Consider the following 24,990-nt stretch of genomic DNA (forward strand, 5'->3'; position numbering starts at 1 on the left):
TTCCTTCTTCATTTCCTTCTACATTGCATGGCAGTGTAAATCCTTTTTGCCCCATAACTTTTGTGACAGTAAATTCAGTGCGATATTCTTTGTTAATGTAAGCCGGACTCCCTAAAAAATTTAGAAAGCTAATTATGTATTTATAGAAAATACCATTGCTTTTACTGCTTTAGTTAATAACATTGATTTCTTAAAGCGCAACTAGTCAAAAATAAGTTTCAAAACATTAAAAATGCTTTCAATAAACTTCTGAATTATTCAATGAAGTATTTGCATTAAAGATCACAGTATGCAATAAAACTTGGAGTATGCATAAAATATTCCTATTTCTAGGCATTGTTACTGTTTTAACTGTTGCCAAGACCTGCAAAATGAAATAATGTTCATATCTCATACTAAGAAAAATAATAGTATCATCATGTGCAAGATATGAGCCCTGATGATAGCTTTTTGTGGTGTATGGTGAAGGCCAATTGTGGTGAACAATTCAAGATAGTTAAGACTGAGAAGATTCCTTAAGCTAGATTTCTTCTGTGACATTCAGCATATTAATTAATTCTGTGTGACTCAGCTTCCTTTTATATCACAAACATGTTGCTATCACTTCTTCCTATCTTCTGCCCATCTCAGGGATTTGGTTTATTAAGATCTGAAAGATCTCCAACAGTCTTATTCAAACGATGTCCAGCACAGTATGCATTCAGTCTTTGCTGGAGCTTCTAGACTGAGCTGAGGGGAAAAAACTAGGTGAATTCTCTTCATTTATCGGAATCTGAGACTCTGTAGAAGAAAAATAATGTATAGTATAAGCTGAGTAGTTCCAGAAATTATTCAAATCTGAAGATTGAATTTTCTTTGATCACTTTTGCCCTTGAAAGCCAACTGTTTTGAACTGTTTGTGTATAGAAAAAGGGGAAAAACAAAACAGCAACAACAACAAAACACTACATAGAAAACATACAATTCCAGATCTTTTTGGTATCATTTGAAATCAGAGAGCATGCTAATTTAAGGAACCCTGTGGGGACACAGCAGCAGGAAAATATGCTGCAGGTGACATCACTGATACTGACCACGCTTGGCTCACGGAGTAAATCCACAGATATATACAATATTGGAGCATGTTAGGGGAAAACAAACAAACAAACAAACAAAAAACAAAACAAAAAAAAGCACACACAGATGAAATGAGTCGGCAATGAAGAAAACTTGTTCATGTCTTTTTTTTCTGTGTATTTTAACAAGCTGGTTAACTTCCGTGATAATCAACTTCTGACAATCAGAAGCTGAAAGGCACTGAACAAACCAAGTATAATTAAAATACTTGTTAAGCAGCAATTGCTTGTGAGCAAAGATGGAAAATACAGCTGTGTAGGTACAGGAGGTGTTTACATGGAATGTCTTAATGTTCTTTTAAAGGGAGAAAAGAAAAAGGACATTTTCTGAGCTGTGAAGAAACTACAAACTGACTGACAGAGCCTTTCAAGATTTCCCTGTGAAAAGAAAACTGCGTTGATGCCAGTCATATAAGGTATTTTAGACTAGCATGGATTCTTTTACCTTCAGTACTCTGTTAATGCTTTAATGAATGGTGCTTTCCTAGAAATAAAATGGAGGTAGTAAATGATTTAAAGTCATAGCTTTTTCAGATGTAGAGTATATTAGGTTGGTGAGCATATAATTTGTAGGAAGACGTAATTATTTCAAAATGACACAAAAGACAAAAAAGCAGTTTGTGTGCATTTGTTGGCTGTTCATAAAATAATTGTATTTTTTGCCTGTTCTCGCCATCAACTTGCATTTTGTGAAATCCCAAGCTGTCATGGTTCATTATCCATAGATAATCTTGAGCAGCCTTGCATCATAAAAAAATATGCTGTGGCATCTGCCATTGTGCACCAGTGTACAGATCATTTCTTACTAAGATTTGTCTGATTTATCCATTCAGTAGTCTGTGCTCATATATTTTTGTGTGTGAATATCTTCAGCAATGGGAGCTGCATATACTACATTACTGAGATCGTTCAGCTTGTAGATATAATGTCTCCCATGCATTTTTAGCTAATGAGTTCCATTTCAGCTAATGTTTGTACAACTCCATCTCCACCAGTCACTCATATCACTGCTGTAGTCATTTCATAAGCTCCTGTACCAGTGATGTAGACAGCACATTGAAATCAGCAGTTGTGATAGCTGTGATTATAACATCAGTCTTGCATTCTAGACCCTATATTTTGACTTTTCAGATTTTAGGAGAATAAAATTAAATTTACATCATGATTATGTTCATAGTGAGCAGTAGTGTCCAGACATAAATATATTTACTAATGAAGTCTTTATTTCCTGTAAGGTAATCATGTTGGTAAGAGACTATTACTCGTTCTTGAAAGACAATTAGTAAAAATGCACAGTACTCATAGGTATCAGTAAATAAAAGTCCTCTTCATCCCACTAATTTAAATCTGTTTAACTGTGGTAGTGATGGAAAATTGAATGTATTTTGTTTTAGAGATGTTCCAAGGTCACTTAACTCTTATTCTTGTTTAATGATACAACATTTGGAAATTAATTTGTTATTGCAGCTGTTTCATGGAAAAATGCTTCAACAATCAACAGTGAAAATACATTACTACCCTTTTTAGCTTTGTTTCAGATCTGCTTCGCTTGGTGACTATTTAAAATTAATCCAAAAGCTGTTTTTAAGAAACTGTGGGAATACTTTTCTGAGTATGTGAAATCAAAGTAGAGTTGCTTGCTGTAGCCTCGATAGCCTGTCTTCAGCCAGTTGCTTTGATGTTTCCTCCAGGGAGCAGGAGAGTAAGAGAAACAATCTTGTTCTATTAAGATTCCTTATAATTGCCAGGCTTGATGCAATTTCAGTGAAACATTGCACAGAAATCACCCTTTTAATGGATGAAAACACTGTCTGAAGATACTTACAGGGCTTCTGTTTGCATGTCACAGTTCCCATACCAGTTAATTGTTTGTACTTACAAGGGCTTTAAGGCTTCATTTGGGTTACAGCTTTTTATACTTTCTCTGTTTGTTTGTGCAGAGAGCTTGTGGAAGTGCAGATCATTCACAGGTCAAATGGAAAGCAACAACACGTAGAGACAATGAAATGTCAGGGCACTTTTCAGCGAAAGTTCACAAAACAAAGGAAAGGCCACAAGAAAATGCAAAGCAATATGTCCTCAAAGTAAATTGTCCCCAAGGAAAATAACTCACTTGGAGAGAATACTATTCTTTCGAACTGTAGAGCAGATTGTTGTGAGACTAAGTCTTGATGTGTGACTTTTGCAGTGGCTGTCATTTTGCCCAAAGCCTACCTTTTATTTTCAGTAATAAAACAAAGTACAGCTCTGTGCTGAATTCTCGGTGGAAAAAGAGGGGAGAGAGTGAGAGAGATATTGAAAAAATATTTTATTTTATAATTCCCCAGCATCTGTTCATGTTCCACCAAACCTTGCAAATGGATTTTGATTGAAGTAGTAGTGTATTCATCACAGTGATAAAATTAATTTCCATCTCTGTTTACCATCTTGTGTCTCTCAGGCACTTTGTGTGTTACAGGCACTTTCTTCTGAGAATACGAAATACTGACTATGAATGTGTCTAGGAGTAAAGTCACCAATGTTTAAATCTGTTATCATAGATAACTCAGACTAATCTAAATGAAGGCAAATGTTTTGAGACCTGAATTTCTATCTGAACAATAGCTTCAAAGATTCGTGCGCACATTTGACTGTCTTACACACTGAGGTGGATTGCTACTAAGGAGATTATACACATATGCCCATGACCTACAGTGAGGTTCTTAGGAATGTGAAATAGAATAATGTCTATAAGGTAAATATGAAGAGGAAAAGCAATTCCAAACAAAAAATGAATATGAATGACCCCAAGAATATTTAAAAAAAAATCCACAACAAACACTTAAAGATGCAACAAATCCTGAGGATCTTCTGCACAGATCTCAACTGGAAATGCTTTTTAATCTGTCAACTAATTCACAAAATTTCTTTGGAAGTTCTTTAAGTATTTTTGGTGTCTATGTACTACGTTACAGATTGGGTTAAATGGGATACATTCATAAGCAGAGTCATTAGGAAGAACCTTCTAAGACTTCTTCAACATTAGAAAGTTTTTACTGAGACACAAAATAATTGCAGATGGTTAAGCATTACAAGGAATCTTCCTATTTAAAAAAACCATTAAAATATTAAAAATGATCATTTGAATGTTTTTGATACATTGTCTCTTTAATACTGCTTTCCATTTGGAAATATGTTTAGTGTTTCAATTTTTGTGTTACTTTTTGCTTTTACGTGATGATAGGAATGAGGATAATAGCATTTGTCCTGTTATAGGAGTTGTTAGTTCTAATGTAGTTGGTTCAGGCATTCAGGAAATGCAGAGTGGTGCTCCTCACAGAGCACAGAGGAATGCCTGTAAAGGCTAGAGCAAGGAGGCCCCAGACCAACTACATTCAGTGCTCTGACCCCATTTATACAAAAAAAAGCATTCTAGTTTATAGCAACACTCTCATAAGTTCTTTTCAGGAAACCAAGAACTAGTCCTGGAATTCCTGTTTCATTCTCATGCAGATTATACTCCGCTAACCATGGTGAAGCAAGTAGGACTCCATATGAAATTCCATGTCAGTCTGTGAATTTGACTGGAGGAGAATATCTTAGGACTTACACACAATATATCTCACTAAAAAAAGAGCATTACAAACTAATGTAAAACTCATCACAAACTGGAGATTGTTCTTTAACTTGTTAGAGAAAAATGATGCTTCCCCAACTTAACCCCTTTTTTTTGTTTGTTTTGTTTTTAAATGACTGTATTATGTTTCTGGATTTTCTGGGTGACAAAGTCCTGTGTACTGGAAAGACGCTCACATACTTTTGTGGTACTGTTCAAGAATCAAGAACTGAGGCATTGTTGCAAAGAATGCCAACGTTACAGGTCAACACTGTTGCTGCTGTTTGTAGACCTGTCTGATAAGAAAGGCTTTCAGTAGGTATTAAGTATTAACATTTCTTTTTGGTGGTTTGTATTACAGTTTTTTATATTTTTAACTCTTTTTTTTTTTTTTTTTTTCCCCTGAACTAATACTTTGCTTAATTTCTCTTCTGGGATCCAACTTTCCACTGATAAATGAAAATCCTTAGTTTGTAGATGGATGCATCTTGCCTTCTGTAATCATTTCCATCCTAAAGGTAAACCTTTAAGCAACAATGAAAATTGATTTTTGCGTAGGTCTGTGATTCATTAATCTATTAGAAATAGCACCGTAATGCAAAATTTACTTCATTTAATCTCTTGAAACATGAAATTTCATAACGTGCTTGGTGGAAAGTAACCTACCATCTTATAGTGGCAACACAGGTTGCAATGAGATTTCTGGTTTTTGGCCATGGAGAATGAATCAGACATACCAAGGGGTTTTTTGTGCAAAAATAAAACTTTCATAAAGCCGTGTAGTTAAGTGTCGGTCTTACTCTCCATTTTAAGGAGAATGAAATTGCTGGTGCAAAAAAAGGTTTCTTTCTTCCCACAGTGCTGCATATATTGTGCTACAATCTAAAACTGCAGCAATTATACATAGCAGTTAAATAAAATGAGAACAATCAAACAGTCAGCTCACTGAGCCAGAGGTGGTACTTGGAGTCCCTGCTGTTTTTCCCAGTCAATCTCAGCATCAGTGATGGTCAGGAAATAGACTTCATTTTCCTGCATATGTTTATGTGGTGGGGGGGGTGGGGGACATGACTTTACTTTTTGTCAGGCAAAAAAAAATCCCAAAAACTAAAAGAACTTAAAAAAACAAAACAAAACAAAAAAAAAAAACAGGAAAAGGAAAGAAGAGAGAAGAGAAAAACCTTGGATTTGTGGAGAAAGCGAGTATTTACAAATGCATATTATACCTAGGTAGAATATTATGTTTTTAACTCCTTGGGTAGAAGGTCCACCTTATCACTACAGGAAGAAGCCAAGAGGTCTACAGAAATCAAAACTACTGGGAATTTGTATTGTAATAAGAATTGTAACAGTAAGTTCTTGCAAGATTCTAACGGGAGGAAAAAACGCACGTAGGGTGTAATAAATAAATAAGTGGATAACAATTCTCTTCATAGACCCAGTTGTGTTCCACATAACTACTGCAGGAGGTTACACCAATTTTTGAAGTAATTGTTGCTGTCAGAGGTCAAAAAGAGGTTGCAAAGATGAGGCAGATAAGTTTAATGTGGTTTGAAATGTCCTCTGCTCCCAACATAGGGTTGGTCAAGTCATACACATAAAATTTTGTGATAAGTTGCCTCAAAAAAGAAAAAAAATCCTTGTATTTGGTATACATAGGGCATTTTAAATATCTCTGGTATAGAGGTAGGGGAACAGCTGTGGATCAAACCTATCTAGTTATTTTGTAAGGTAGATTGGAAATCAAGACTCTGAAGAAGTCTCAGGCTGTAGTTTTATGATAGCCTAAAATTACGCTTTTGCTGGCAAATTGTAATCTTGCCCTCCTTTGTTGTTCCAGCCTTAAGATCTAACGGAATAGTTTTCAGCAGACAGGTCGTGTTGCTGACACACAAGGCATAATAGTTATGTGCATGTAGGAAGTAGGGCAGAATATCATCTGTCTTGGCAGCAGCAAAGCTGTATATCTGTTTAAGCAGCTCCTGAAAACATTCCAGTACTCAGCTTACATAGAAGGACAGAAGGGAGTGGGTGCTGACACCACCATTCTCCTTCCATGCAGCAGATGACACATCACTAATGGCAGCATGCTCTGTAGTGCAATGGATAATGAGCTCCAGTCACTTTCATATAACTGAGCTACCCAAATTAGTAATATTAGTTCCCAGATTGGATATCTAGGTGTGGTGGGATGATGACCTTGGCTGGCCACCAGATGCCCATTCAGACACTCTTACTCCCCCCTCCTCAACCAGGACGGGGAGAAAATAAGATGGAAAAACTCATAGGTCAGAATAAAGACAGGAACCAATCATTTATTGCTAATTAAAATGGATTTGGATGTGAGAAAGAAAAAACTGTGACACCAGCTCCATAGTCACCACTTTTTCCCAGGCTTATCTTCACTCCTTCACTTCTAGCTCCTCCATTTCCTTGCCCACAGGCAGCACAGAGGGTGGAGAAATGGATCTGTGCTCAGTCCCTAGCAGTTTTCCTCTGCCATTTCTTCCCCTTCATACTTTTCCTTGCTCCACCATGGCTCCTTCCTTAAAGAACTATCTTTCAATAACTGCCCATCATGGCTTTCCATGGGCTGCAGTGTGATTATCTGCTCCAGCATGGTCCTCTTCATGGTCTGTGGAGGAACAGCCTGCTTTACAGGATTGAAAGGAGCTCTGCTTTGGTGCCTGGAGACTTTCTGCCTTCCTTCTTCACTGATGTTGTTTGCAGAGCTGTTTCTCTCACTTTTTTTCCTCAGTCCTCTCTGCTGTTTTGTATTTTTACCCTTTCCTAATCCATATTCCTTTAGGTGCCATCATCTTGGCTGCTGGCCCAGCTGTGTCCAGCACGGGGCCACCCAGCCTCTCCTCACAGAGGAGCCCTGCAGCCTCCTGACAACACCTATGTATGCACACCCCAAACACCAGGTCTTCTCTCAAACAGTTCAAACAGTGAGTGAAAGTAAAGGTAATTTTCTCAGGATAGTCTTGAAAACTTTTTCTTCTTGACTAATCTTTGGAACCTTGAAACTTTTTTCTGATCTCACAGCCACCTATTTTATGTTCATTTAACAATACCAGTTGCAAGGGAGCTCTTCTTTCTAAGTACCATGATAAGTACAAACAGAATAAATCCCATGATGTATTCAAAAGTTGTGGGGAAGTCTCTGGACTCTCAGGATGCGCTGGAGACACAACAGCACACCAGTCTGGTTAAAAGCTGTTAGTCTGCTTTATTGTTAAGCACTGCTCTATTTATACATGTCAACAGAGCATTCTACAAAACACTCTTCAACCGCTTGTCCAGTCAGAGCCGTGAGATGTTCTTTCTTCTTCTAGAGATGACCTTGGTTCTCATGCTGTTTATCTTGCTCCACAGCTTTGCTCTGAACAGTTTTTCTTGTGTTCCCCAGAAAGTAGTATTTAACTTTTTAAATTTCACTGAATCCAAAATTTGCATGTCCATGATGTATTAGGAGTGGCAGAGGGAGACCTCAGTGCCACAGAGACGGCAAACCCCAGAGCATGCTGAAGGTGATCATAAGATGTGACAGGTGGATGACCAGGGTCAGGCAGCTCTGCCATGTCCCTTTCTGGTGCCCACCTGCTATTTTATTGCTGCGTATTCTCCAGACCATTGATTAGAATACTTTCCTGAGATGAAATTCATCCTCTGCCGTTGTCCCAGGATTTCTGTGGTAAAGTTGGGTTAACACTGATTCTTTCCTTTATTATTTATAATATATATTTCACAGTGTCAGAGACATAATGGCCCAAGCAATGTCCTTTATATTATGACAGACTGGTTGGAACTGTTCGTACAAACAACTGATTTATTTTGTTCTCACCTTTTTTAAAAAAATATTATATGGAAACCTTATCTATTTTTAAAATACAAATTCTTATCTGTGCCTGACAGATCACATCACTGTGAGAGGTCCAAAATTGGTGGTTCTCGGTAAAATTTAATTATCTGGCATTTTCCAACAGCAGCTTGTCTACTACTGACATGTAGAATTTCATTTTGTTCAAACATCTTTTGTGTGTATGTCTCCTTGATATTGATAACAGTAGCTTTTGGTAATGCTTATCTCCTTTTGATTCTGAAAATGTAATAAAGAAGGAGAATACAAAGTAATGGCTACATGCATTAGTTAGACATCCATCCATCAAGGCTTTGCATGAGTCTTAGCTTTTCAGATATCTCAGGCAACAGAGATCATAAAAGCAGTGTTAGGATGGGAAGCGTGCCCACAAAACCAAATAAATCACTGTCCGAACAAGAAGTGAGCCAAGACAGATCTTCTTGTTCATTCATGGAATTGTTCCCTTTTCCAAACATTTTTTGGAATATACTGTTAATTTCTAATCACCCTGGTTATCTCTCTTCATAACTACAGTAATTAAACTTTTCAAGGCACATAAGGCTTGGGTTCTTTCTACAAATTCTAGAAGATGTGACAGCAATAAGAAACCAGTGCAAAAGCAAGAAAATAGTCTTTATAATCTAATGTTTATAGATAAGAGTGGTTAGCTGAAAAGAAGTGTAGGTTTGCAAACACAGAACTCAATCTCATCTGTATAATAACCCTATCGTTAAAAACCTGCGCATGTAAATACAGGCAGCTATAGATAGAACTCTTGCTTTGTAGTTTCTAATTTAAAAGTTTTAAAGTGATGGATGTTTTTATATAGAAAATGTTTAAATATGTGACTTTCTGTGAGATACTTGTGAGTAATGAAATGGACAATAATTGTCCATTGTATGTATTGTCTAGGTGTATATTATTGGAAGTATTCGGACTAAGATTGGAAGTATTTGGACTAAGATTAATTTAGACATGTCACAGAAAAAAACAAACTTGGATGGTTTTTATGTTCAAATATATTTGCCCAATAATTTCTTATTTTGTGTCTGGCACAGAAACCCACTGTGTGCAAGGAAGACTGTATGATGCATCTTACTTGGTTAAGCTTTCATAGTGGGTGCTTTTGTATCCAGAAGATCTGTTTACCTCTCTGGACTGTCATTTAAAAAACAAGTTAGGAATAATGGTAATGATTTTGAACAATTTGTATTATGCTTGTTTTACTTTGTTTGGTTCTGAAAAAGTAAAAAGTGCATTGTTGGTTGATAAAAGACTATAATTTTGAATCAGAAAAAAATGTCAGTGATTTGAGAGAGAAAAATTATTATAGTAAATTTGGCACTGAGATTACATAGGAATCATAAAAATATTTTAAAGCATTTTTTTGGCCTGTGTCCATTCCAAACCAGCCAAAATAAGCTGTTTGTAGACCTTGGTATTCAAATTTCAAGGTATTTATAATCAGAGCTTCTCAATATGGGAATTTTCTAAATGTTGTAATTGAAGAAGTTACTCTTCAGTACACCAGAAATCACTTCCATTTTCATTTTAAAAGCTTTCATTATAAGACTACATAAATGGAGAAAAGCATGCCACAAATAGGTAATATTTTAAGTCTGAATGGAATTGACAAAATTTGAAATAATTTCTGAAGTTGCTGAAATCATGTTACAAACCATGGAAGGAAATTTACTCTACATAATATGTTAGATACTTTCTAACAAAAATATTTATTTAGAAGCTGCAATATCTTTTTAGGAATATATATCTGTTTTGACTTCACATTGCTATATGTGCACTCTTGTCTTACTCTGAGGCTTTGACTTTGGAGCTCTTGACTTGTGCAGCCAGATTCGGTGCTGACTGAAGACCATGAGGAGAGACCTGTGTGCTTCACTGTCAGGGCATCTGATCTGAATAGAACAATGCTGTCAATCTGTTGTGTGAAAAATGTAGAATTTTTGCCCTTCTGATAGGCTGTCAGTAGTCCTTGATAGATGCAGTAAATGATTTTAAGCTATGCTGTGTGCCACAGAAGAGTCTGCGCATGGTGTGTGGAGAATTTTCTGAACTCGTCATATGATTATTTGACAGCCTCTCTGATAAAATTAGCTGGGTACAGCTGTGGGAAAACCATATCCTTGATGGGGTGCTCATCACAGATATGGGAGATGTAGATCCAGTGATCAGGGATATTTTCCTTAGACAGAAAAAATGCACATTGGGTATGAAAGGCTTTAAGCATTTCAGTTCTCATACCAGGTCCAACTTTTGTGGTGGCTTGCAAGTGATTTATAATAGCATAACCATTGGGAATCTCCTGACCAAAGCACACAAAGCCGTACAGCTTGATCTAAAATAAAAAAGCTCAGCAGCAAACAACTGTTACTCTCCAATTATCTGCCCCTGGGTGATGTCCAAGAGAAGACATGTAATACACACTGTGGCATAGTTTTTTTAAGTATGCAGATGCAGGAAAGAATGGACAGGAGCATCTGCTATGGTGACTGAGAGAACAGTAAGCAAGTAGGACAGTCAAGGACATGTGGTGTATATGGGTTTTCGCATGTAAAGTTTAAAGTGTTATGGAGTAGTGATAAAAATGGTGATGGAGGGAACAGTTAAGGACAAGGGAAGAGAGCTCCCATCTTGTCATATTGGTCCATCACCTCCATGTTAGGACAGATAGCTGCATTGAAGTGGGATTCCTTTCTATTCTGTAAATAAAAATTGCAGTTTTTATAAAGAAGCTAAGGAGAACATAGCTGTATTTTCAGAGACAGAAGAACAGAGACATGACAGCATCCTTACAATATGGTATCAGTTTTGGCAACAAAGTTGCAAGGTATTCTTACTGTACTGTGTGTGAAAGACAGCTGTTATTGCTTTTATTTGACAGAAGAACTCTTAACTTGCATCAGTTAGTGTTCTTGTTGTGCAGGAAATAACAGTTAAATAAGATTGACAAATTGTTTCAGCACAAACTAGTTTATAAATGAAGGGTGTTGGCTCCAAAATTTCATTCCACTGCTGCCAATACATCATTCATATACAAGAGTATGCCTGGTATAATTTTGAGCTCAAAAATCACCCAGCAAATAAACACTTGTTTTTACCACACAGTGATGTACAAATATAAAAATGAATCTTCTTTTAATATCTCTGCTGCTGTGCATTCTGCTGCTTCTTTTCCACTAGTAACCAAATGGTTATTTCTGTATTAATACATTCACTGTACAGCTGCTAAAAGAAAGATAGATTCAGATCTTGCTACAGTCAACAGTGTTTTAAAACATGCATTTTATTTTCATCTGTAAACAGTATGGAAGGCTATCAACCTTGCAAGTTTCTGTCTTGTGTTCTTGTGTGGATAATGTTGTATGGGAAGTGTGAGAAGCATGTATTCACATGTGCAGCTGTGTGTATAATGCTGGCTTATTCCTATGGCTGCTTAAGAATGTTTGTTCTGTTTGTTTTTGAGCAGCACAAAGATGTTAAGGCCCTGGAGTGTGTCCAGAGAAGGGCAACAAAACTGGTGAGGGGTCTGGAGCACAAGTCTTATGAGGAGTGGCTGAGGGAGCTGGGATTGTTCAGTCTGGAGAAGAGGAGGCTCAGGGGAGACCTCATTGCACTCTACAACTTCCTGAGGGGAGATGGTGGTGAAGAGGGATTTGGCCTCTTCTCTCAGGCTACGAGCAGGACACGGGGTAATGGCCGCAAGTTGTATCAGAGGAGGTTTAGGTTGGACATAAGGAAGAACTTTCTCTCTCAGAGAGTGTTCAGGCACTGGAATGGCTGCCCAGAGAGGTGGTGGAGTCGCTGACCCTGGCAGCGTTCAAGAGGCATCTGGACGACGTGCTGCGTGATATGGTTTAGTGCTTGTGGTGGCAATGATGATGAGGAGACGGTTGAACTAGATGATCTTATAAGTCATTTCCAACCTTGTGATTCTATGATTCCATGATTCTATGAAAGAAGTTGGGTAGATAGTGCTGAGCAGCCAGTTTCTCAGTCTGGTTTCTGCAAGTCAGCTTCCACACCAGTACATTCCTTGAAAATACAGAGGACTTCAAAGAGTACAAGTGCCTGGGCAGCAGTCTTCTACATAACTTGTGTCTGCTGGAATTCTTTTGAATCTGTAAATTTCTTGATCAGGCATTTCCAACAAAATTTCTACAGGGAAGGAGAATGTCTTACTCACATATAAGTAATTTTGAGCAAAGTCCAGGAGATTGTTTTTCCTCTTGAAATACAGGTTAGCAGTGACATTTCACATAGGCATTACAGCCAGATCTACTCTGAGATTTACAGATAGTGATATGTGTCTGTGAATTACTCGTGGTAGCATAAAGGCATCCGAAACATGTTTTCTTAAATCCAAGTGTTGTATGTAGATCTCTTGAAATGATGACACCTTGAAATAGGCACTGTATTCCAGAATCGTTGTGACAACTTCTACATGTTTATGTTGATTTCAGTGAGATAATTTGTGGATTAAAATGCTAGCCAAACATGCTGGTCTCTGTCAGCAACTAAAGAACTCAGCTTGGCTACGGCTAGTGATAAATCTGAATCTAGTTAAAGTTGCAACATGGTGTTCATTAGCTTCAGCAAGGGTAATTTCTGAGATGAAGTGTTGCTATCACCAATGTGTTAAATAAGCAGTCGGACTAAGCAGGTGGTGGGCAGAGATCAATGACTTTCCATTAAACAATAGGTAATTTCTCAGTAGGAAATAACTCATATTCCCCAAAAGGGTCACATACCAAATTTCTTATGCTGCTTTATAGTTGTAAGAAAATTGCCAGTCAACTATGTGTGCTCTGTAAACATGAAGAGGCAGAAAACCTTGTAGACTTCTTGAAGCATGATCTTATTTTTTCTGGTATACCATTGTACATGATGGTGCATGTAAGAACAGGTTCATATCAGCTTTAGTCTGAAGTTCATCACTAATTTATTTATATTCTGAATGTTTCCCAATGTTACAGTAGTTCTCTTATATACTTTAAAGTGCCACCATTACATATGATACTAAATCAGTGGAATTATTGACTTCTTCATATATTTGTCTGTTTAAATAGTTTTGTGAGAGAGGGGATGTAATATTTAGAGATAAGGATGAAGATTTGAATAAATTACTCAGCTTGCCTTCTTGATTAAATGTTCTACAGAACAGTTTATAAATTTTGGGATAAAACTCTTATTTTTGCTTTTCCTTTAGCCGTTTCGTATCATAGCTTATTTCAGATTGAAAGCAGAAGTGCCAAACATTTTTATAAGTGTGCTCTCCCAACATTCCGATTTAGTTGCTTCATGCCTTACTTTTTTTTTTTTAACTTGGCTGAAGCTTGATCAATCATTTCCAGAAGTTGTACTTCTTCTAATATACTGTTTTAATGTAGAAATCTGACAGTGGATGGAAGTGAATTGACTTCAGAAGGCATAGATTTGTGTCCTCACCCTTAAGGTCATGTCCAACCAGTTCATTTGACTTAGTTTGTCTTTGGTTTATCATAATACATTGGTGTTAAAAATGGATTGGCAGGAGCAGACCAATGAGCTCCATTTAGTTATCTTTAGTTATCGATGCCCAGAAGGTAGTAAAAACTATCTGCAGAAAGGTTGAGGCACAGGGCTTATTCAGCCTGGAGAAGAGAAGGCTCTGAGGAGACCTCCTTGCAGCCTCCCAGTAAAGGAAGGGAAGGCTCATAATAATGGAGCTTATAATCAGGAGGGAAACAGACATTTTACATAATCTGATAGGAGAAGGGGAAACAGTTTTAAATTAAAAGAGTGGAGATTTAGATTAGAGAGATTTAGATGTCAGGGATAACACTTAGAGGGTGATGAGGTGCCAGAACAGGTTGCCTGGAGAACTGTGGATGCGTCATCCTTGGAGGTGTTCAAGGTCAGATTGGGTGGGGCCCTGGGCAACCTCATCTACTGCCTGATTTGGTGGCTGGCAACCCTGCCCACAGCAGAGGAGCTGGAACTGGATGATCACTGAGATCTCTTCCGCTCAAGCTATTCTACGATGATATAGTTAGGTCTAGACAGTTCTTCTACACTACTTTCTGTCAACCAATTTCTAGTCTGCTTCTCATATAGATACTAATGAAAAAAATGTGTAATCATGAATTGCTGTGTGAATATTTTTTTATGTTAAAAAGCAAGTTAAGTTACAAATATATTATTTTTCCTTCCCCATAATATATAACTTATTTTTTTCTTTTGACTTTTTCTAATCAAATGAGCATTAATGTTTTTGAGATCATTTTATTCTATATTAAAAATTGTAAGAATGTCTAATTTGCATGCATTAACATGAGTTATAAAATAAGCCAATAGATTTTCATTAGAAAATTGTAACATTTTGAAATTTTTCTTTAAATCTTCTTTTTTATTATTCTATATAACTAAAGAAATTTACATGTTTAACATGCAATGCCTGTTTTTCTATAAAAATGATGAAGTAAAAACACTTCAAAATAATGTCACTCTAGATGCAAATTTGGAAAGAAATTCTATGGAAAGGTTTAGTTTCATAGGGGAATAAAACATGTCAGAGCAGTGCCCCAGAGGGTTAGTTGGAGATGTAAATTAAAACTTGCCATGCCATATGCTTTCTACTCATTCTTCATAATTTACTTTCATGAATAACTTATTCTGTCTTGCAGGTATGATTTTGGACAAGGAATAGTAATATGTTTCTAGCTTCGAGATGAGGGATAGAGTATGCACCTGACTATCAACTACTACATTCTATCTGTGCTTGAAAATATGCTTAGAATAATCTCTTTTGTACCCTCTATGTTTTGTGATTTTGAAACCATTTTGAGCATCAGCTTCAAAATCAAGGTGACTAAACTGTAAACAGTCTGGTTCTCCATTTATTCAATTGCCCTAAGCTTTTGCCTCCAGCTGATTCAAGTAATATCCGTATCAACATTAGTAGTGAATGTAGTATAGTCTTGCCAAACAATATATTTATTTTATGCTCACATTGTCCCTGCTGCTAAATTATTGTAAGAATCTTAGAATAATGTTCTTTGCCTATCTTAAGAAACATGAGAGCAGGAATAACAGTAATTGAAATTCTTTGTAAATCATTAACTTGTTCATTACTTTCATGTTTATGGCTGTATATGTATATGTTGAATATCTCCTGCAGTTATATTTTCTCTAGGTTTGCAGGTGTGTGTGCTCATGCGTGTATATACAGAGATGTTTCAACTTGTTCATGTATGTATGTGTATACAAATAGGTCTCTTAAAAAGTACACAAGGAGCACAAAAATTCTATTTTCATAGAACAAATTCTCAGCTACAGAACGGTATTTTTTAACATAGTCGTCATGATTAGCTGTGCATTTTTGTTGGTGATTAACAAGAGTTAATCATAAAAAGTCTGCATGGCTATCCAGAACATAGCTTGTTTTTCACATCACTGTCACCACTGTTGAATTGCACCACGCACTGCCTCAGTGTGCTCACAGCCACTGTTTGGTCTCCAGAAACATTCAACAAGTGTTCATGAATTTCAGTGGTTGTCATTTTTTTTACATGGAGGAATCATTGACCCACCTTTGCTTCATAATACACTTCCATGTCAGATGCTGTTCTGTTGGACTGTCTCTCTGCTGCCATCTGTCATATAGCAACAAAATGTAACAGGATATGGGTGAGAAGATTCAGCCTCTACTGCCGTACCACCGACATCTTTTCTGCTGTTATAGAATCATCATAGAATCATAGAGTGGCCTGGGTTGAAAAGGACCTCAGAGATGATCTAGTTTCAACCCCCCACCATGGGCAGGGTTGTCAACCACTAGATCAGGCTGCCCAGAGCCACATCCAGCCTGGCCTTGAACGCCTCCAGGGATGGAGGCATCTACAGCCTCCTTGGGCAACCTGTTCCAGGGTATCACCACCTCTGTGTGAAAAGCTTCCTCCTAGTAACTAACCTAAACCTCCCGTCCTCGTTTAAAACCATGCTCCCTTGTCCTATCGCTATCAACCCATGCAAACAGTTGTTCCCCTCCTGTTCATATGTTCCCTTCAAGTATTGGAAAGTCAAATTTGGTCTCCTTGGAGCCTTCTCATCTCCAAGCTAAACAAGTCCAGTTCTCTCAACCATTCTTCATAGAAGAGGTGCTCCAGCCTTCTGATCATTTTAGTGGCCCTCCTCTGGACCAGTTTCAAGAGCCCTGCATCTTTCTTGTGTTGTGGGCCTGAGGCCTGGACACGGGGCTGGGGCATTACAACAGCTGAGCAGAGGGGGACAATCACCTCCCTCTCCCTGCGGGCCACTCCTTTTTTAATGCAGCTCAGGATACAGATGTCCTTCAGGGCTGCAAGTGCACTTTGCTGGTTCATGTCATGAGCCAACATAATAAAATAGGAGGCATTACTTTTGGAGCAGCCCTTGTATATGTATAAGCGTGTGGTAATGTTTAGCAGTCTGTTGTATATATGGGGATAGATTTGGATTGCAAGATTGCAGAGATCATTCCTGAGATTATATTAGAAATTTTATATATTGCAACCACAGTCATAATGTGTCACATTCTGTATGTAGAGAGTCAGTAACACTGAATGTAAGTAGTTCTTCATTTTTATGATAGATTTCAAAGTAAGTTCAGGAACAGAAATATCTACTTCAAATAAGTGGAATAAAAATGCTTTACATCACATTTTAGGACCTCATGTTTCCCTGGAGCAGGCTTCACAACTTAAATAGATAGTGATAGGCTATCTAATATGTTGCTGGCATTCAAAGTACATTGAATTTTAGAGTGTATAAATTTTAAATTTACCTGTTTAAAGATTGAAATTGAGCTGTCTTCACCCAATCGGTTATTAAATAGTCATTCAATTTACATTTGGAAAAAAAAAAAGATAAATATGACAAACATGAGTAAAGTGTAGCCAATTAAAATCTTTCTAAAGTAAAAAATATTTTGTGTATTGTTTTTCTTTTTAATGTTCCCATTTTGTCTGCTATGGACTGAGATTTATTTGGATGCTTATGAGCAGAAAGCTTAGTAATATTTTCAGTGCGTGGGGAGCACGAAAGAGGCTATAATCTCACATTTTCTGAGAGTCCTAGCCTCAACATTATTATTTTTTTTATTTAGAAATGGTGTTTCACATACTGTGTAGTCATTCGTAATGTTTTAGCAGAAGACCTAGTGTTAAATAAGAATAGCAGACAAAATATATAGGAAAGTTTGTGGATGCAGAAGTATTAACAAGTGTTAACTAATGCACAGATACCACGCAATCCCAAGTTGTGTAGTCTGTTACACTTCTAAATCACCCACTTCTATAGTAGTTGATATCTTCTTGTAGCAGTACATCTCATAGGAATGTATTTCTAATCTAGTTTATTTTTTCTTTATTGTTTATATTAATAATCTTACTTGATGTGAAGATAAAACCAAGTTTGTTTGTTTGTTTTCACTCTTCCTCTTGCATATTCTTTTTCTTTCGCTTCAACTGACTGTGAGTAATTTTTAATTTGAGATAACAGCACCTACATCTTTGTTAGCGTCTCGCAACTTATGTTGAGAGTTATATGGAAGATAAGACTGTGTCCAAAGAGAAAGCTTTTCAAATCCCCTAAGCACTTTTTTTTTTTTCTGTGGAGACAATATTTCTATGTCAATTTTCTCTTTGTGTGGTAAGCACTTACCTTCCTTACCTTTGAGTATGCATAAAATACCCAAATACATTCTAGAACAAGCAGATGTAAAAATGTGCATGAATGTCCATTACTGTTAGAAGGCTTCCTATCAGTGCAGTTGAAATAGTCTTCTGATATCACCTGAAGGCTTATGTTGGAACATCATCAGATTATGAATGGAATTTCCTATTGAGATTTCCTGTAGACTGCATCAGCCCAGCTTGTGCTTTCCAGATACAATGTATTCAGATTCATATTATTAGAGGCTGGAACCCTCATTAGGTACAAGACAGTATTGGCTTTCTCTTGCTCTCTGCTCACTGAAAACAATCTGTGGTTCTGTGCAGATCTTGCAGCCAAATGATGCATTTAGATGTCCGTGTGAAATGCTTTTATCACAAAATTACCTTTTTGTCCATTACTGTACATTGTTGTAGTGGAAGCTGAGCGAATGTGAACTAGGATTTGTGATTCACATAATGGATTCTTTATGATCGGAATGTGGTTATGTTGGGACCTGATAAAGATCATGTTGTTTGGGGGCAGCTTCAAAGAATGTGTGAAATCCATAACTTAGATATTTGACATTCCTGTTTTTGTTGGACGTGTAAGAAACAAGAATGGTTGAAGAGTAGGATAGACTTGTGAAAGGTGAGCAAAAGCTGAGAAGGCAAGAAGACTGTAATTACAAGAAAGAAAGAAGTTAGGCTGTAGACAGTGTTCTTCCTTTTGAAGAGAAAAAGTGGTGCATATTTTTTTGATTTTTTTAAAACACAGAACTCAAGCAAAGGACAAAACTTAGTAAAGCTGGCATGATAAGCATTAGCTACAGAAGGTTTTAAGAATATTTTAGTTTCTTCTTATCTGGTAAATGAATATGGTTTTGGGAAAAGCTCGTGTTCAAAGAGAGGACTGTTTTGAGTGGGTAAAAAAGTGCTTAGATGTTTCAGGCTGAACAATTTAGTTTGTCTAATTTGGTTTTCTCTGCAATTTGGTTTGTCTCATTGGTTTTCTCTGCAATATATATATTTCATTTTTGAAAAGATGTTGACCCATGACATAATGACATAAATTTTAATTGTGAATTCATTAGATTTCCTTTTAATAGGTACTACGGTCTTTGCCTTATGATTATTTCAACTCATGCACATTCTCCCTCCTTTCCAAGTAAACAATTTTCTTCCATCAGGTTTGATCTTTTCTTGAATGTTGTCTAAAGGATTGCCTTTATCACATATTTTCTGCCACTGAAAACGTAAGTGGCTAAGTCAGTTTTATCTGATTTTTGTAAGGAAAAACTCAGAGACTAAGTCTTTAAAAAATACATAGAGGTGTTACAAAGGTTAAAACCCAGAGAAGTTAGATATTCTTTGACATGAGGATTTTGTTTAATTGAACCATTATTTCTCAGTTGATAAGTAATCCCCATCCCCTTCTTTATGCACACTAAGGCCTTTGTAAACACTTTTACACATGACTTTGTACAAGTGACCACTGCTGCTTTTTGCCACGTTACATGAATGCAGGTTTGTGTTGGTCTTGGTTTATCTTCACAAATTATGTGACACTTCCTGCCTGAAATTTCATGTTGCTGTCATCTGTTCATATTCTTATCCTGTCTGACCGTCTTTATTATGGTGATATTTTCTTTATTCTTTTAATATGTAAATCATATTAATGAAGTTTATATAATTAGTTGCATCTCATTCTGATGACAAATAAAAGCATGCATTATGTTAGAATACTAGTAAAAGCCAAGACCATGCTAAGAGAGGGTTTTATCAGCTGGTAACTTCACATAGTTCATGACAAACTCATTTGAACAGGAGGTACAGCATCATTTTAAGTAATTTTTTTGTTTTCCTGTTTTGATACTTAGGATAATTGATTTGGAACACATAATTAAATCATGAAAAGTTAAGATTCCCTTCAATTTCTTAGCTGCTCCTCAAGTATTATTGGTATTGTTCCTGTACAAGTTTGACTGATAGCATAGTCAAGCACATTTTAGGTTTAGCATCAAGCAGCTGTGTAAAAAGCCTGTGTTAATATCTGTAATGATAACCATCAATTATGGATGTTACTGATTCTAAAGGAAACTTTCAACTGGGGCTGAAACTGTGGTTTGGGGATTAAATTTTTGTATGTGCATGTATTTTTTTTTCCACATTGTATCTGCCTTTGAAGTAGCTCTGTCTGTACTGGAACAGCTGTGTATCTTTTATGCTATTTATAATCACAGTGCTGTTCAAAAGGTCTGTTGTGTTTGATATAATCTATAATACTACTTTTAAAATAAATGGGCAGATTATTGAAAATCAGAATCAATTTAAATATTAGCCAACAAAGGCAGTGACAGAAACATAGACCTGCGACAGTATCTTGTATTTAGAGTAAAAACTACATTTCTAGAATTAATGAGTTCTTGAGTAGATGCATTAGTCTTTGTTAGTGTGACTGGATTTTGAACTGTAAATGTTGCTTACTGGAAAAAATGAGCTGGGCAAAAAAAAACCGGATGAGGTTTAACAAAAGCAAGTGTAGAGTCTTGCATCTGGGGAGGAATAATTCCATGCACCAGTACAGGTTGGGGGATGACCTGCTGGAGGGGAGCTCTGCGGAGAGGGACCTGGGTGTCCTGGTGGACGACAGGTTGGCCATGAGTCAGCAGTGTGCCCTTGTCGCCAAGAGGGCCAATGGCATCCTGGGGTGCATTAAAAAGAGCGTGTCCAGCAGGTCGAGGGAGGTGATCCTCCCCCTCTACTCTGCCCTGGTGAGGCCTCATCTGGAGTACTGTGTCCAGTTCTGGGCTCCCCAGTACAAAAAAGACAGGGATCTCTTGGAAAGAGTCCAGCGGAGGGCCACAAAGATGGTGAAGGGCCTGGAGCATCTCTCCTATGAGGAAAGGCTGAGTGAACTGGGTCTGTTCAGCCTTGAGAAAAGGAGACTGAGAGGGGACCTGATCCAGGTCTATAAGTATCTAAGGTGTGGGGGGCAGAATGGTGAGGCCGGACTCTTTTCAGTGGTGAGTGGAGACAGGACAAGGGGAAACAGCCGGAAACTGCAGCATAGGAAGTTCTGCACAAACATGTGCAAGAACTTCTTTACAGTGAGGTGACGGAGCACTGGAACAGGCTGCCCAGGGAGGTGGTGGAGTCTCCTTCTCTGGAGATGTTCAAGACCTGCCTGGATGCCTACCTGTGCGACCTGCTGTAGGGAACCTGCTTTGGCAGGGGGGTTGGACTCTATGATCTCTGGAGGTCCCTTCCAATCCCTACAATTCTGTGATTCTGTGAAAAAAAGGGAGTGTTAAGCCTTGGCTTTTGCTTATTCTGAATTATTTTCCTTGATAGCAGCTTTTGCAATTGATTTTCAGATTTTATATTTGGCCATGTGCTTGGTATTTTAAAGTCAATAATCACAAGAAAAATCTACTACCTCTCTTACTCAATGGAAGCATAATCAATAGCTGCCAGACATCTTGGCTATTTAATGGCTTTCTTTTACTTTTCCGCTACCTGAGGAAAACCAAAAATTACTCTCTTCTCAGATATATAAAAAATAATAAAAAAAAGAAATGCAGCCTTTCCCCTTACCCTGTTCAGTTGTCTTTCCTTTTTGTAGTACGTCAACCTTATCACTCTTTTTTTTCTAGTGTCATACTCTCATAATAACTTCTGCATTTACAAGTTAAACTCTTTCTTCCAGACCGCCAAAACAGCTTTCACTTGTTCTCTTGCAATTCAGTTTTTATTTCTTCTATTTATAAAACTATCTTAAGGCCCTAGAGAAGAACTTTGCATTTGTCTTTCAAAATGCTGTGATTGAAATGCGGTCTATTAAAATTAGTCTTTTGCTTACAGTAAAGAATTGAAAGTTTACCAAACTCGCGCAGTTTTCCAAGCCCAAGTTTGACCACGCTGTGGTTGCAGTCAAGCGCCATGCTTTTTTGAGCTGTTTGATTGATGAATGTCAAGTATTGTAGAAAGTCATAATATATGAAGTCGTATTTCATGTCAAAGCCTCACTTTTTTTGTAGTGTCATGATTTTGTCTTTTTGTTTGTTTGTTCAAAAAAGACCTGTCACAGCCAGAATGCTGTTGATGAAGAATGTAGATTCAGTAGTTTATACTGATCTTTATTCACATCCATTTTGGTGTTTGCATTATTCATGGATTCCTGTAACTGATTGGTAGATCATGCAAATTTACCGTCAAAGTAATATCTGATATGGCGTTTGTAGATATCTGGAAAACATTTTTTTTCTTATTTTTCTGCTTACTTAAAGTCTCTCAACATGCAGTTAAACTAAAAAAAAAAAAAAAAGGGGAAATACATAATGAAAATATTTCTTTTGTAGCTCAACTTTAATTGAATTCCCATCCTCTCCTTGTTGGGTTTTTTTTTTTTCAGTTTGGCTAGAAATTCCCATGGGGTTAGTCTACTTTCTAGCAGCTTCTGTAGTAAGGTTTTGTGATTTGAAACATTGAGTCTGAAACAGAAGAGCTTCATCAGAATGCTGCAAGTTCACTGAGATACTAGATGCTGCTTACTGCTTAAGCAATCCAGTTGAAGCGTAGATTCCTCGTGGATTCTTTCTGTTTATGTCTGCTTTGTGTCCACTGCATGACTTCTGTAAAACCATGCTTTCCTTCTTCTGTCTCTTATCATCTCATAGATCTTCCAGATGGGCACAAAATTCAACCTGAGCTCCTCACAGCTGGAATACCATCTTTCACCTCTCAACTGTGTAACTACCATTTACAACAGTTCAAGTGTATGGTAGAAATATGCTCTGCAGCTTTTGATGGTTCAAACATCAAACTCTACTTGTGATACTAATTTATTTGCCCACTTTATGAAAAATAAAATAAAAATAAAGTAGTTGTTATGAACTACCTTGAAAAATCTAACATATCCTCTGAGAAATTCATAATGTGGATATGAAATTCTGGTGAAGTTTGAATAACTTAGTGTGATGGATGGATTAACCAGGGGGCAAAATGAAGGCTGCACATTTCTAAACTTTCAACTGCTTGGTTTTGCAGCTTTAACAAAACAATTTTTGTTTAATCTGTACAGGCGAGTAAACAATTCTTCATATTGACTGACTAACCTATATTTTATAAAATATAATCTCTTTAAGGTAACTAATGAATTACTGTAGTTCAGAATAGTTGACCTAAGTCCAGTAGTTCATTTAAAAAAATAGTTAAAAGTGTGAGTGGAGCCTGCAGTAATGTAGCTCATCAGCATAAAGATTACAAATCAAAGTGTGTTATGGGCATCTGACAGAAAGATCTGCATTAAACAACATGACAGAGTGCTTTCAGAATGCTGTTGTGCTGTCTCCAAGTCTGCCCTCAACAGCTTCCCTTCAGCAACTTTTTCCTTGTATTGCAATAGACAGAGAATAATTACGAGAAAGAATATAGAAAGGCTATTTCACTCTTTATTTGTATAAAATATATTCCTTTTTTATACCTCATTTTACTAGCAGCAACTCCACACTGACAGAAACGGAATAATCTTTTCTACCAATAACCTTACAAATTGCTTTAGAATGCCACACTTCACAGTGTAGTGACACTCACACTCTGAGCTTCTGCAAAACCCCATTTGGAGAAACAAAGCCCATGTCACTTTACATGGCAAGAGACTGAATACTACATTCATAGCTTGTATATAGAATCTGACAGTTCAAAACTAAAACAAATTATTTGGAAGGTCAACTCTCTTCTTCATTGACCTGTATATTAATAATGTTTGTGCCCTGGAATGTAAATGAATCATGTTGCCAAATTCCTTCTCTATCAGGATAAATTAAAAGCTTTTTAGTTTATGTATCTATGAACTCTGGTTATTTTCAAACATGTATTTTCAGTCCACCTAAATCAATTTAACCAGGGATGAAGCTAGGATATGACTCACTTTCTTCATGCCAATGGGTAGTATTAAGCTGATAAGGGAAGAAATTCTGACAGATATGTGTGCCCAAGAGCCTTCCTGGCTATTTGCAGTTGACAAAATTTCCACAGCAGCTAATGTCTAAGTGTGGGATCTGGTGCGTGAAAAAGATCTCATCTGAGGGAGATGTACATTTTTCTTGCAGAAATTCAACCTAATGGGATAATTCTTTTCAGTAATTCTTCCTTTAACCCAAGGATCTACTTATTTATCTATTTGTTTGTTTGTTTGTTTGTTTATTTGTGATGTCGCGTCAGTGACAATAAAGAAGAATGAAAATAGGTGGGTAAATGTGGAAATACAAGATGCCAATATAAAGAGTTGTTCTTCAAGTACCAACAGATTAAGAAATGTAATTATAAGAAGTCAATACTGGTCCAACTATGGCATCTATTCTCTGTACTTGTCTCTATAGAGAGCAGGCTCAAAAATTCTGACATGGAAGGCAGTCAGCTTCTTGTAAACAGCTTTCTGGATTCCAGTGAGGAAAACTGTGTTTGTCTCAACCTTGTTCTGTCTTTCCTTTTGTGGCAGTCAGTTGTAATTCTGGCGTATAAAAAAGCATTACAACTCCTGTGTTTCGCATTGTAAGTCAAGCTTTCTCTGAGGAAGAAGCAGCACAGCACAGCATATAGAAAATAGCAAAACACTAGCAAGGGCTGGAACATAACTATGTTGTAAGGTGCAAAAATGGCTTGCAAAATTTGCTTTTATTTTTCTGTAATCTAGTGTTGCCAAAATCAGTTATTCTGTATTGT

General features: G+C 37.0%; 1 protein-coding gene across 2 annotated transcripts in view; it reads left to right on the forward strand.

The window, feature by feature from the left end:
* Positions 1–1,494: 1,494 nt before the first annotated feature.
* The window catches only part of SYT1 (synaptotagmin 1), a 258,525-nt gene continuing 235,029 nt past the window's right edge, over positions 1,495–24,990 (forward strand). For both annotated transcript variants that reach the window (XM_042815939.1, XM_042815940.1), the window contains exon 1: positions 1,495–1,531. The gene's annotated coding sequence lies outside the window, so the exon portion shown is untranslated. The remainder of the gene's footprint in view (positions 1,532–24,990) is intronic.

Source organism: Centrocercus urophasianus, unplaced genomic scaffold (assembly GCF_019232065.1).
Source record: "Centrocercus urophasianus isolate 14NV4802_14NV808 unplaced genomic scaffold, USGS_Curo_1.0 seq_15, whole genome shotgun sequence".
Lineage (NCBI taxonomy): Eukaryota > Metazoa > Chordata > Aves > Galliformes > Phasianidae > Centrocercus > Centrocercus urophasianus.